The sequence below is a fragment of the Vulpes vulpes genome, chromosome 16 (genome assembly GCF_048418805.1).
Source record: "Vulpes vulpes isolate BD-2025 chromosome 16, VulVul3, whole genome shotgun sequence".
NCBI lineage: Eukaryota > Metazoa > Chordata > Mammalia > Carnivora > Canidae > Vulpes > Vulpes vulpes.
The window spans coordinates 74918979-74934368 of NC_132795.1; the positions used below are offsets into that span (position 1 = coordinate 74918979).

General features: G+C 41.1%; 1 long non-coding RNA gene across 1 annotated transcript; it reads right to left on the minus strand.

Annotated features, from left to right (window-relative positions):
* Window positions 1-994: 994 nt before the first annotated feature.
* LOC140595873 (uncharacterized) lies at window positions 995-15173 on the minus strand. The gene is made up of 4 exons (XR_011997813.1): window positions 15036-15173; window positions 14344-14606; window positions 13452-13549; window positions 995-1895 (listed from the first exon to the last, which is right to left on the minus strand). It is a non-coding gene; the product is annotated as an uncharacterized lncRNA (long non-coding RNA).
* Window positions 15174-15390: the final 217 nt, after the last annotated feature.

Consider the following 15390-nt stretch of genomic DNA (forward strand, 5'->3'; position numbering starts at 1 on the left):
TGTGCTTGATGAGAGATGGCCAGTTTTTGCAGGTGGATCATATAGCACAGTTAGGTAGATAAGCCAAACTTTGTATGCATTTCAGTATAGATACATTTACCATGTGTTTAACATGGGGTAGGTGGTATGAAGGCTACAGTGGGAAAGAGGAAGAGAGCAAAAACTTATTTATTAAGATCCTATTGGGTACCAAATAATTTACTGCATGTATAATTTTATGTAGGGTAAAGATGATTCCTCATAGTTAGAGAAGTGAGGCTCTAAAAGGCTAAGTACTTCACTCAAGCTAGGGAATGGAGGAGCTAAAATTGAAATCGAGAATGGTCTGATACTAAAACACATGCCCTCTCCATTGTACTACATCAGCACAGAATTAAAGTTGAGATTCCCTTCCAGATATTCTATGGTTCAAGATGAAATGCCACATTTGTCAAATAATAAATTCTGAATGAATTTGGAGAGGAAGAACTAAAAGTACTTGGTTTATCAGGAAGGTTTCATGGAGGAGGCAGGGTAGGAGCTGGGTCTTGAAATCTAGGTATGGTTTTTATGAACAGAAAAGAAAATTATAACAGGTGAGGAGAATTACAGTCTGGGAACCATCCATAAATGAGCTAAGATATAGAGGGGAGTGGCAGTGGCACGTGATGGGTGAAGAGGCAATTGCTCTTGCTGTTGCTGAAAGTAGGACAAAGAGGTGTGCTGGTATTATGGAAGTAGGACATAGGGGTGTGCTGGTATTATGATCAGAGCCAGGTAGAGTTGTAAGCAGAGAAATATGGGGAAGAAGGGATAGATTATGTGCTTTCAGAGGGGGAAATTTTGTAATTGACTAATACATGATAGAACTCACTGTAGGTAAATTTTCTGCATACATTGGAATATGTAAATGATAATTTTGTTCTGCAGGAAAGCATAGTAAAAATTAAAGTTACTCTTCAGATAGGAAAAGAATACAAACAACTATGGCCATTGTGGCATAAGTGCTCTCAAGGACTTTAATTGACTATTGTTATTTCAGAGTTAAGAGAAACAGCCACGTTTACCTAGCACACAGTGATGCGTCAGCACCATGGACAGCGATGCCATGGCCACATGCTGCATCCCCAGGCAAAGGCGTTTAGATTTGATGTAGTAGATCTGTCACAGCAAACCACTGGAATGGAATCTTTTAGTGAATTTCAAAAAACTAATCTTTCTACCAAGTTTCCCTTTCTTTGTATTCCCATCAGGGAGAGATGAGCCCCATAATCTTAGAGACTTGGTATGCAGATGTATGCATATGTGCCTGCATACACACACAAAAACCCAGTTTTCAGACAATTGAAACGAACTCATTTTATGAAGATTGAGGACCCTAGAAGAAGAAAATAGGGAGATTTTAAAATGTCACTTTTTGGGGCAGCCCTGGTGGCTCAGCGGTTTAGTGCCGCCTTCAGCCCAGGGTGTGATCCTGGAGTCCTGGAATCAAGTCCCATGTTGGGCTCCCTGCATGGAGCCTGCTTCTCCCTGTGTCTCTGCCTCTCTCTCTCTCTCTGTATCTCTCATGAATAAATAAATAAAATCTTTAAGAAAAATAAATAAATAAAATGTCACTTTTTCCATTCTCAACTTAACTTTCCCTGACATAGGACTCAGTTGCCCATTATATTGAGCACCCTATGACCAGTCTGTTATCTCTAGTCTGAGGTCTCCAGCTTGCCTCTTGCTGAGGCCCAAGAAAGAAAAGGAGAAAAAAACTGCAGAGGCTGGACGGACTAATTCTAAGAGTGTATTTTGATTTTTTCTTTCCATGTTCTTAATTCTCATCTGTGAACTTCTTGATGAGGCTTAGCGGGAGGTTGAGCCTAGATGACATCTCAGGTCTGGAGCCAGCGTAGGATGGTAATCTTTGCCTAAGAGAGGGGGAAAAAGATGGAAAAAGAATTGTAAAGGGATTTAAAATCTATAAAAAGCATCTACAGCACATCTTTTTTAAAAGAGGAGACAAAAAAAAAAAATAAAAGAGGAGACAATTCTGTCACTGAAGGACATTACCAATTTTTTTCTCTTGGTGGAGACATTAACACAATTCTGCTGTAATTACTTCCTGATAACAAACTGTCAGTGGATAATGCAGACTTATTGTTCTATGTCTTTGGCATAGCATTCACAGGCTCTTCTCCCAGAAGACCGTTATTAATGATTATCGTCCATTGGAAGGTTCTACTTTTTGTCTAGTGCTTTGCCCATTCAGATTGTATGGGCCTCCAAACCATAATTCTGACTGTTTCCTTGTGCCAGGCATGCCCCAAACATTTCTCACTTTTGTCTCTTCCTGTAGATTTTACCCATCTTTTAAGCCGTTAGTTTTCCTAGGCTTTTTCTAATCCCCTGACTAAATAAGGAGCCTTAACACTCAAAAGCACCTACAGTATATAGCTTTGCATATTGGTACTTTGTGCATTTGGATTATCTCTCTTCCACTGGATTGTAAATTTTTTCAGAGTAATAATTGTGACTTATGGTGTATGTACCACAGGGCAGCCCATAATCATTGTTGAGTTTAATTATTTGGGAAAATTCTGTCAGGCTGCATTTGTGTACCAGTCCTCCAATTAGACCTTTGACATAAACTATGAAGGTTGAATATCGCTTAGAAGTGAAGATAAAACAGATAGGACCTGAGTGGATTGCCACTCATCACCCCATTCTCCCTCCTCCCTTGAATTCCTTTGTAGCAAAGAGAATGCAGTGTTGGATTCTTCATTTAATCATCATTGTGGTTTTTGAGGCTCATAAAAATTAACTTTACCTTAATGCTTTTCTCAAATGCCACTTGACAACAGTGTACAGGTATTTTACATAACTACTGTATATTGGAGGTATCTTCAATAGAGTGTAGTGATCAAAATCCAGATCATAATTATATCCCGTCAGTGTTTCCATTATAAGCTCCTCTCTGGTAAGGTTTGTTGCTCATTTATTTAATTTGTATCAGGCTTCAGCCTGACATGTAAGTTCTCAGTCCCACTATAATGTAGGGAATCTTTTTCTGCCTCAAAACATACATTTTAATCAGTATAGCAATTCTGTATGTGGAATACTGTGTTTCTCGGCCAAAGAAGCAGGCTGAAGTGTCCATACAGGACATTCATATTAACACTGGATATTCCTATCATTTTACCTGCCGGGGGCAACTCTGATGGTCAAGGCTACTGTACTGCGCAGGGTCCCCTGTGAGCCATCCTGTGGATTGGGTGTCATCCCTAAACACATGACACAAGGACTCTCAAGAACATGAGTGAGTGTTTATCACTTTGAATTCTTATGTTAAAATGCTAATGACAAGGGAAACTCAAAACATTTCCCAGCCAGGATGTTTGACTTCCTTTTACCTACTGACCTGCACTAGCAGTGGATCCTCAAGAGAACTGGGGACTCTTTGTCCCCCATCCCAGAGGTCAGTCTTATTTTCTTTCTTCCAGGTTTGCCTCAGCCTTTGGAGACCCAAATTTATTGCCACTACACTCCTAATTCTGAAAACTTTGTACCTGGCAGCGTTGAAGGTTAAAGAGGGAAGTACTTGCTCCTCACAAGTCTACTTTAGGGTGGAGGACATTTCCCACATCTGGCCCACCCCCACCCACAACCAATCTCTATTCTTCTTGATATTCTGAGTGTTTTTAGACATCTCTGGTGGATTTTTACTTTTCTTATCTTTATGTTGAATTTTCCTGGGATACTTTTGTGATATTAAAGGGTAGAGAGAGGCAGGGACTGGAAGAATGGAGAGAAGGTAAAACTGAAGCTGTTTCTTTTGATTCTCAAATTTTGCTGTGGGAATTCCTCCCAGAAAACTTTCTATTTAGAAACTTCCTGCTTGGGGAATTCTACCAAAAGACTTACTCTGTAGCTCAGGCCAATTACTTATTTGCCCTCTTTCTTTGTGGTGTGTGAGGGGATTCATTGTTTAATGTGCTTAACAAACACTTACTGAGCCAGCAAGAGGAATACAAGCCATATCCATTTGTTGCTCACCATATCCATTTGTTGCTCACAAACTGGCCATGGTAATAAACAGTTAAACAAACACTGGCACTATCAACAAGGAAACATAAGTCCATGGAACACCTGGGTGGTTCAGTGGTTAAGTGGCTGCCTTCAGCTCAGGGCGTGGATCCTAGAGTCCCGGGATTGAGTCCCACATCGGGCCTCCTCCATGGAACCTGCTTCTCCCTCTGCCTAAGTCTCTGCCTCTCTCTGTGTGTCTTTCATGAATAAATAAATAAAATCTTCATTTTTAAAAAATAAAATCTTAAAAAAAAAAAAGAAGTATAAGTCCAGAGGGGCTCTGAATGGGGAAACTTTAAAGTTGGTTTTCCAGAAGAATTATCATTTTAGCTAAGGTCTGAAAGTGATAAGAGGTTACCTGGCAAGAGAAAGAGAATATGCAATCCAGGCAGAAGTCCTGTGTAATAAAAATGGTCTAATTGGAAGGCTACATGTGTTTTGTTAAAGCTCAACAATGACATAGCAGTTGTTTAGAAGTTAGATCTCTTAAAGAGATTTTGCATTTTATCAGTGCCCTTCACCCAAACACAAGCAGGGACACACATACAGTTGAATAAGTTGTGTTTATTGTTGCAGGGAGGGAAAAAACACACCATGGGAAACCATGGGATGTCTCAGTAAGAGGGTATTAGAAAGAACCTACTTGGTTTGGATTTGAGCTTTAGTTGGGTAATTTAGGGGAGGATCTAAGGAAATAAGGGCTTACTCTGGATTGGGTGCTACTAGAAAATGGGGCAGTTCTATGATTGGGCATCACAATAAATCTTATCTATGAAGGGAGCTAAATCAAAGCTAAAGCAGTCAAGCATATCAGCCAATAGAGTGAGATATATGGTATTTGGTGTTGTGCAGGGGCCATGTCTGAAGTAGATGTTCTGCAAGATGTTTATGTCCAACAAGAGAACAATGTAGCTTAGTTGTATCACATCAGTTTGTAATACATTGAACCTACTGCATTCAGTCTGTTTCTGGAGATTGGGTGCTGCCTTTTTTTTTTTTCCCCTCACTGTCATCATTTAGAATGGCTGGTTCAGAACATGCCACCCCATACCTTACTGCTTTGACATATTATTTTGTGCTGAAGTCACTTCAGGAGCAGCAGGTTCAGGAAGGGCTCTCTGACCTCCCCCTTTCTACCTAAATCAGGTCATAAAATTTCCTCTCCTTGTATCAAGAAGAGAAGAACATTTTTATCACAGGAGACTGGGAATCAATGCCAAAATGAATCTATACAAACAAACGTAAAGTAACCCTAATTTTCCATCGGTTTCCTTCATGTGTTTCTTAGTCACTCTCCCACAATTTACTGCCCCTAGCCCAAACCCTTTTGTCTTGTCACCTCTCCACAAATTTGTAATTTCTTTGTTTAAAAAGTATATAAGCTCTCAGTTTTTACTGCTGCTTTGGGTCTTCATTTTCCATATATAGTATCCTGTGTGCACATAAAAAAAACTAAATAAGATGTGTGTGCTTTTTTCCTATGAATCTATCTTATGCCAATTTAACTCTTGGGCCCAGCCACAGAACCAAAAAAAAAGTAGAAGGGAATTTTTCCTCAATAATTATTTTATTTTTCAATTTTTTTCCTGCAAAAAAAATTTAACACTAATTTAACACTAATTTAACACTAATTTAAGAAGAAATATTCCCTATAGGCAATGCATCAGACAGCCCATTGCTGCCTCCACCCAGTATAACCTGTTCTTATTATTCCACTCTTGCTTCACCACTGCTTGTCTGTTGAGTAGGAATGGTTCATTCTGTTGGATCAAGGGTTGAAGGGTATGAGGAAGTAGATGACAGAGGTTGGTTGCAAAGGGCTTAATCAACTTTTTTTTAAGATTTTATTTATTTATTCATAGACATAGAGAGAGAGAGAGAGAGGCAGAGACACAGTCAGAGGGAGAAGCAGGCTCCACGCAGGGAGCCCGATGCGGGACTCCATCCCCGGTCTCCAGGATCACACCCCAGGCTGCAGGCGGCGCCAAACAGCTGGGCCACCGGGGCTGCCCTCAGGGCTTAATCAATTTAAGGCAATTAAACTACATCTCAATGCAGAACCATTGAAAGATTTTAACTGAGGATTACCAACTTGTAGAAATTTGTGCTTATTGGGGAGGATGTTGAAACTAGAGGAACCTTTTGCAATAATTCAGGCAAGAGATAATGATGTGTTGAACTAAGGTACTGGAGACGTGAGTACAGATTTGAGAGAGGGTGAAAAGTAGGATCAGCACGCCTTAGTGGTTGGTACAATATAGATGAGAGGGTCTCAAGGATGACTTCTTAAGTAGGAGGGTTGTTAGTGAACCTATTCTCCAAGCCAGGGTGCTCTAGTAGCCAGGGTTTGGGTTGAGGTGGGAGAAATGATTAGCTCAATTTCAAATACATTAAAGTTCCCATGGGACATTCAGGAGAAAGTGTCTATTGAGCAGTGGGTAACAGAGTCAGGATCTCAGAAGAGAACTCTGGACTGGAGAAACATTTAATTAATTCATTAAACAACTATTGTTTTTGCATCTCCTCCTATATACCACCCATAGCCTCAATGATAGTATACTATAGTATAGAGTACTATAATATAGAAGTGAGTAAAATGAAATTCCTATCTTTACTGATTACTAAGTCAGATGGTGATAGATTCTAGGGAGAAAAAATCAATCAGAGACAGGGGATTTGGAGAATTAGTAGAAGACAAGGTCAAAAAGGCAGATTTAGATTTAATTCCTCTGCTCTAGGACTCTATGAGAAATGCACATTCTCAGACTTCTTAAGAGATGTCCAAAATCCAGTCTCTGATGGCGTGGTCCTATCTATTTAGATCCAGATCAGAGTCTACTCTGGTGTTTGCCAAACTCCCCAGACATCTTGTCATCAAGATGTCTGGAAAATACTGATCTCTTCCTTTTCTTTAGAAGGGCAGGTTTAGGGATCCCTGGGTGGCGCAGCGGTTTAGCGCCTGCCTTTGGCCCAGGGCGCGATCCTGGAGACCTGGGATCGAATCCCACATCGGGCTCCCGGTGCATGGAGCCTGCTTCTCCCTCTGCCTGTGTCTCTGCCTCTCTCTCTCTCTCTGTGACTATCATAAATAAAAAAAAAAAAAAAAAAAAAGAATAGAAGGGCAGGTTTATATTAGATATTTTAATAAGTGGCTTAAGGGTACCTGGCTAGTGGTTGGGGAAAAGAATAAAGCTAGATCACTCTATCAAGATAAAATTCTGATGAGTCAAAGATTTAACCATAGAAACATGGATCCACAAAAAGTAGTAGAGGAAAATAGGTGAAATTTTTAAAATGTAATCTGCAATAGAGAAGATTTTGAACTTTCTAAATTTCATAATATAAAACCATTAGATAGGAAGGAAAAGATTGATATTTATACTTGGAGGTAACAAATTTCAAAACATGTAAATAAAAAAATGACCATAAGGTTAAAACAAACTTGAAAAATATTTGCAACCCAATGGCAGACAGTTGTACTAAATTGTTAAGAAAAAGACAAAACAGTCTTATTAAAATGGGGAAAGGATATGTATCAAAAGATAGTTTACAGAAAAAGAAATACAAATGTGAAATCTCAGAATTAAAGAAAAGTATATCAAACCAATGAGATATTAGGTTTTTTGTTTTATTTGTTTCTTTTGTTTTTTTGTCTACCAGGGGGCTGTCTCACTCAATTAGTCCTTTAGGCTTCTTTCTTTCTTTCTTTCCTTCTTTCCTTCTTTGTTTCTTTCTTTGTTTCTTTCTTTCTTTCTTTCTTTCTTTCTTTCTTTCTTTTTTTTTAGATTTTATTTATTCATTCATGAGAGACACAGGCAGAGAGAGAAGCAGGCTTCCTGCAAGGAGCCAGATGTGGAACTCAATCCTGGATCCCAGGATCACGCCCTAAGCCAAAGAAACTCAACCCCTGAGCCACCCAGGTGTTCCTGTCCTTTAGACTTCTTTACTAATGTATATTTCTAAGACCAAGAAGAAAGCAAGTTTTTAAAGGTTTATTTATTTATTTATGATAGACAGAGAGAGAGAGAGAGAGGCAGAGACACAGGGGGAGAGAAAAGCAGGCTCCATGCTGGGAGCCCAACACAGGACTTGATCCTGGGACTCCAGGACCGTGCCCTGGGCCAAAGGCAGGCGCTAAATCGCTGAGCCACCCAGGGATCCCTGAAAGCAAGGTTTTCAGTTTTTTTCTCACTTTAACATTTGCTGTTGCCATTTTATTTATTTTTTTAAAAATTTATTTATTTGACAGAAGAAGAGGGGGAGAGAGAGAGAAAGAGAGAGAGAAAGAGCAGACAGAAGGAGAGGGAGAAGCAGACTCTCTGCTGAGCAGGGAGACTAATGCGGGGCTTGACCCTAGTACTCTGGAATAATGACCTGAGCCGAAGGCAGCTGCTTAACCAACTGAGCCACACAGCGACCCCTGTTGTTGCCATTTTAAATCACATCACTTGAATGCCTTGATTGTTCCATACATCTGGGTCACATTATATTCAAAATTATATTTTGAGGAGTATTATATATCTGCAAACAGATGCTCTGGATCGGTGGGGTGACCACTTTAGGTTTCCTTAAATTTCCAAACAGGGGATCCCTGGGTGGCGCAGCGGTTTGGCGCCTGCCTTTGGCCCAGGGTGCGATCCTGGAGACCCGGGATCGAATCCCACGTCGGGCTTCCGGTGCATGGAGCCTGCTTCTCCCTCTGCCTGTGTCTCTCTCTGCCTCTCTCTCTCTCTCTCTCTCTGTGCGACTATCATAAATAAATAAATTAATTAAAAAAAAATTTCCAAACAGGCAGTGATTCTCAAAGTGTGGTCCCCAGACTAGGCAGCAACAGGATTACCTGGGAATTTGTGAGACATACAGATTCTCAGGCTTCTTCCCAGGCCCACTAAATCAGAAATTCTGGGGTTGAATTATATCAGTCTATGTTTTAACAAGCCTCCAGGTGACCCTAATACCACCTTAAGTTTGAAAACCACTGCCTAGGAGAATCCTGGTGCTATCTTAAACTTGGCCAGTCATGTCGTCATATAGGTCTGCACTTATATGGCAACTTACAATACTTGTGTTTGAGAATATAACCTTGAATTCACTATTACTTATTACTACTTTCTATAGATATTGCCAGATTGTCTTCCAAAACAGGTACACTAATTTGCATTGATGAATAACTGTTTCCCTATGTCCTTAGTCAGTGCTGATCCAAAATTCAGCTTAGGTAAATAATTATGGGAGTTGTCTGCAGCACTTCATTCAAGACTTGATGTTCTGAATTTACCCATGAATCTGAGTTAGGATGGTGGCTTCCAAAAGTGTTCTGCTGAACCTCAGAGGCAGCCAGGATGGGTGGGTATGGACAGAAGGTGGAAGAAACATGGCTTTGCTTTCCCTTTCAACCAGAACTGTTCCAGCTAGATTGATTTTAAGAGTTGGGACTCCACATGAGACTTCATTTTTTAACAAAGGCTGCTGTTAAAGAAAGTTTGAAAGCTTTGGTTTCGAGGCTTGGTTGTCATAATCCAGAGTGCCTGGAATACATTATTTTGGCCCTCCATATGTTTACTTTTTAAAAAATCTAATTCATCAATATTGAGAGACTATATATATATTTTTTATTTATTTTATTTTATTTTTTAATTTTTATTTATTTATGATAGTCACACACAGAGAGAGAGAGAGGCAGAGACACAGGCAGAGGGAGAAGCAGGCTCCATGCACCGGGAGCCCGACGTGGGATTCGATTCCGGGTCTCCAGGATCGCGCCCCGGGCCAAAGGCAGGCGCCAAACTGCTGCGCCACCCAGGGATCCCAATATTTTTAAACAACCTGCAGAAAGGGGCCCCTGGGTCGTTCAGTCGGTTGGATGGCTGACTCTTGGCTTCAGCTCGGGTCATGATCTCATGGGTCGTGGGATCAAATCCGGGGTCAGGCTCTGCACTCAGAGGGGAGTCTGCTTGAAGGTTCTCTTCCTCTGCCCCTCCCTGTGCTTGAGCGCCCCCCCCCTTTCTCAAATAAAATACAGAAGTCTTACCTATAGAACAACATTGTTGTATTTACTGATATATTGTGAGGATGCTCCACCATAACAAAGTGCAGTGTCCCCTTTATGACGACCACTGGGACAAAATGCTTATGTCTCAGAACCATAAATTTTGTGCTTCTATAGAATAAATTGTTTACTTTTATTTCAGGAACACAGTGAAACATATGCATTATTCTGTTTTTCTTTTTGCACTAACTGCAGGAAATCTCAGCCAAATTTTATGTTCTACTTTGTTTACTTCCCTTGCTCCATACCCTTTGCCTAGATTTTCTGTTAATTTTTCAATGTATATTTTAGTGAGATATCTTAAATTCATTTTCAGATAAAGTGGAGTGTGAGTAAATAAGTAAATAGGCAATTATTAGCATTTGAATAGTAGTGGAAGTTGAAGCAGTGAGTGAGATCACCCAGGAGAGTGGGCAAATGGGAAGAGACAAAGGCCAAGGACAAAACCCCTCAGAATAGCAAATCTATGTGTTTGGCTAAGGAAGGAGAAACCAGAGAAAGAGAACCAGCCAAAGAGAGCACTTAAAGAAAGAGGAAGTGGTCAATGGTGTCTAAGAGTAGAACGAGATCACATAAGATAAAAACTGAAAAATGGTCATTGGATTTAGCAACAAGGAAGTCAGTGAGGACCCCCATAAGAATTTCTGCAGAGGTGTGTAGAGATTGGCTACATGGTATGGGTTGACAGCATGGGTTGAGAAGGGAGTGGGAAATGAAGTAATACCAATAGACCTCGCAAAAGGTTGGCTAAGAAAAGAATTAGAGAAGAAGGTGGCTAAATGGGATCTAAGATGGGAACAGCGCAGTTTATCATATTTTTTAAAGATAGGTAAATAAAGGGGTGCCCCTCACCCCGCTTGCATGCTCTCTCTCTCAAATAAATAAATAAAATCTTCCTAAAAATAAAGATAGGTAGATACAAATATGTTTGCATGCTGAAGGGAAAGCTCCAGTAGGGTGAGAGAGGTTAAAAGTACAGAAAAAGAGAAAAGACGGCAATTGGTGGAGGAAGATCCCGGCAGAGTAGGAAAGGGTGAAATCCAGGGAATCCGTTCCTAAGCCTGGCAATGGGTGGAGGCTTATAGAGAGGAGGGAGGATGCAGGTCATTGCAGCTGGGGTATCAGGGAAACATTTGTGCTCCCAAATTAAAACCACAGTAGGGACACCTGGGTGGCTCAATGGTTGAGCGTCTGCCTTTGGCTCAGGTCGTGATCCCAGGGTGGGATCGAGTCCTGCATCAGCCCCCCCGACAGGGAGCCTGCTTCTCCCTCTGCCTATGTCTCTGCCTCTCTCTCTGTGTCTTTCATAAATAAACAAAATCTTAAAAAATAAAATAAGACCACTTAGTAAATAAAACATGCTTACGAAACAGATGAAAAGTACATCCCAATATTTAAATCGAGTGAAATATAGACAGGATAAAAGAATGGCAGCTTCGAAAGAGGAAAATTTGGAAATGAGATGATAGACCCAGGAAAGAATTTGAAATAAAGGGAAAGATTTATTTCAGAAATGAAGACTAAATTAGGAAAACTCGAAAGAGAAGAAGCACAATAGACAAACACATGACCAGAGAGAAAGAGTAAAAAGGAAGAAAAATATTTTTTTAAAAGGCCAAAACAAAGTAAAAACATAAAAATATCTCCTGTGGGAGAGGAAGAAGATAGAGCGGGAGGACCAGGGATAGTTAGAATTCTCTGAATATACATTATTCTGTAGATTTGACTTTGCAACCTTCTAAGTATGTTATGCAGCTATAAAACAAAATAATATTTAAAAAGCAATCTTGAAAATAAAGTAGGAAACAGACACACACATACTAGTTTGATTTAATCTCTGTAAAGATTTCAGTGTTCAATCCTAGTAAAGTCCTTCCTGTTTCAATCTTGTTTGTTCCTTTGGAAAGTCAAAGAATATTTGAACACTTTCCTCATCCTAGACTTTTTGCACTGCAAGGGAGTGAACAGAACTTCTCTTTCCCTGGGCCAAGTGACCACCATTCCCCTTCGCCTTTCTCTGAGGTCCAGTTTTAGCTTGCTTCCCAAACTTTTCATTGATACTTTACAATTTTGTTGAGATTCCCTAGGTTCAAGTCTAAGATAGAGATGGGTCTGATTCATGGCAGGAGCATTTAAATTTGGCTTTCTCTCAGACTGACCTGAGACAAGGGCATCACCAGGAGATGAAAGAGTAATTAAAGTGGCTTGGAAATTGCCAGAACTGGGGATATCCCAGGACATACAAGTTTTTATATGGGTATTGCTTTTTCTCTTAGCAGTTTGTTTGTCAAGACCCCAAGTAATTTGGCAAAAGAACACTCCCTCCATGCTAAATCCTCGGTTACAAGAGATGATATGCGGCCTGCCTTCAGAGAACTTACAGTTTAGTGGGGGGAGAAATGGCCCCCCACATGAAACCAAGAACAGAGCCCAGATTTAAACTGAAAATAATCACACTTCAACATTGTTGACTTGTCCCCTATATCTTCCAAGTAGAAAGGTCATCAGTTGCCAGGGAGTTACTGTGTGGTGTCCCTGGCCCCCCACTGGAACTAACATGTATAGATAGACATGTAACTGATGAGACAGCCATCTAGAGAGAAGCTAGATGGGCAGAAGATGGCTGGTGGAGCACCCTCCAAGACACCCTTAGCCTAAAATGGAATCCCCAGGCACCCACACCCCAGGTAGATGAAATCAGGCAGAAAAAGAGAAAAGCAGTGATTTTCCTGGAATCTGGAAGACAGGCTGAGGTAGATGGAGGATATAGAAGAGGATGAAATCCTTGGAGGGGACTTCAGGTAGGACAACTGACATTTATCATCTCACTTAACCAATAAACTTGTGAGCCCAGTTGCATCTTCCCATTTTGCAAATAGGAAACAATCACAGAGGGATCCCTGGGTGGCGCAGCGGTTTGGCGCCTGCCTTTGGCCCAGGGCGCGATCCTGGAGACCCGGGATCGAATCCCACATCGGGCTCCCGGTGCATGGAGCCTGCTTCTCCCTCTGCCTGTGTCTCTGCCTCTCTCTCTCTCTCTATGTGACTATTATAAAAAAAAAAAAAAAAAAAGGAAACAATCAGAAAAGTAGCTAGGCTAAAATAAAGAATTTGCTTAAGATCCAGCTAGTTTTTAAAGCTATGAGCCTTTCATCTGCGATAGCAGTCATCCCTCTTTCCCTTAGGAGATCCTTGGTATCTCGTGTGGCATCTGTGGGCAGGAAAACACTTGCCATAGGAGCGATAGGAAGCCAGGAAGCAGCAGCAGTTCCTCCAGCTAAGTTGGGAGCTTCACTGATTCATTTCCCCTCCTGCTTTTATGGGATCACTAGGCATCAGAGACCTTTACCTCACAGGTGTCATAGGTTGGGGCCACCAGGAAGCAGATTCCAAGGTGGGGTTTAGCAGCCAGTTGATTTATTAGAGAGTGCTCTTGGGTGTGATAACCTATGAGAGAAGAAATGAGGAGTGGGTAAGAGAGAAATTGGGTGGTGATACTATCCCAATAAAGGTGTTTGCCAACCACACAGGGAACTCTGGCACCAGGATGCCCCCCCCCCACGTGTCCCAGATTGGACTGGTCTTTGTACCCTGGCATTGATCAGTAATTGCATGCCAGCTACCCCTGGAAGGAAGTGTGACTTTGTTGAGGAGGGGCAGTTTTCAAGGCTAACAGCTGAAGGCGAAATTTAGCAGCTTTCCCAGCTGCTGGCGGAGCAAGTCCTTCCTGAACGGGATCTGGATAACACATCATAGCACCCACTAAAACTCCCCAGAATTGTGGAGGTTCAGCCAAAGTCAAGACTTTAGCCCAGGGACACCTGGGTGGCTCAATGGTTGAGTGCCTGCCTTCAGCCCAGGGCGTGATCCTCGAGTCACTGGATCAAGTCCCACATCAGGCTCCCTGCATGGAGCCTGCTTCTCCCTCTGCCTCTCTCTCTGCCTCTCTCTCTCTCTCTCTCTGTCTCTCTCCCCCCACCTCTCTGTGTGTCTCTCATGAATAAATAAATAAAATCCAAAAAAAAAAGACTTTAGCCCAAATGATTATTGTCCCATTCTGTCCATTGACTTATTGGTCTCTATCTGCTCATCTTAGTTTATCTCAAAGCATGGCAAACCTTCCAGAGTAATTGAAATGCAAAGAGAAGAGTTGTTGTCTGGAAGAATATGCCAGCTGACTGGAGAGAAGGGCAAAAGAGAAAATTATAGAACAACTCCATTGTCATGGTTGGTTGGCTTACAGTGGGGATGAAGTCAGAACCGTGTGATGGATCCACTTCAGGTCATTGAGAATGGCTGGTGAGCAGGTGCCATATCAGTTCTGGATCAGATTTAAAGGTCATCCATGGTTCTTCTATCTACTGTTCATTTTAGTTGTATCAAGAAATCACTGGGGGTGGGGGAGTGGTGAAGTGAGGAACATGCCCTCCAGCCTTGACCAGCTTTATTCTCCTCAGCTGCTTCTCAGGCCCACACTGTTGTAATCCAGGGCCTTTAGTACAGGCTGAGAGATAAAGAAGGAGGAAGAAAATATCTTTTAAAAATGAAGATAATATTCCCATTCTCTGCTCACCCTGGAGGCTTATTTTGAAAATCACAGTGATTTAACTTGTTAGCAGTTTAATTCACTTTTAAAAGATTAACCAGACTAATTATTCATCAGATTTCACCATCTTTGTCAGCCTCAATAAGGATCCTTTGTTACAATGATTAATGTGTTTTAATTGCAACTTCTCTCAGAGCAATAATTCGATCGTACAGTATTTGCCGAATCTATGGAAATCTTGGAAATGCTTTGACAGCTGAGCTATTCTTGGGAAATGAAAGTAAAGGAATATATATAACTAACAAAAAGTGTTTTATAGCATATCATTAATATGGATTTTCCCTCTCTGACAGACCCTGCTCTACTTCAGTCTGTGAAGCCACTTACCGTGCACATCAGTTTGCCATCCAGGAGCTCTCAGGAGGTGGAGATCAGTTAACACAGCTTATGACTTTCTCTGAGAGGGTGCCCTCAAACATATGCTAGTCATGATAATAATCACAGCAAACATACATAGGTCCCAGGGAAAGTTAACCAGCCAGCCAGTATCTGTAAATCATTATCCAGTTAAGAGGCTGGATCCTGCATTGATTATTTCTGTTTTCTACCCAATGCTTCGTCTTCATTCATTTAACTAGTGGCTGCTGTCCAAGTTAGGGATTTTTACAATATCAAAAAGATGTCTGTAGAAACCAACAGAGAAAGTGTATGTGGCCAATGCTAACTTTGAACTTACAATGTA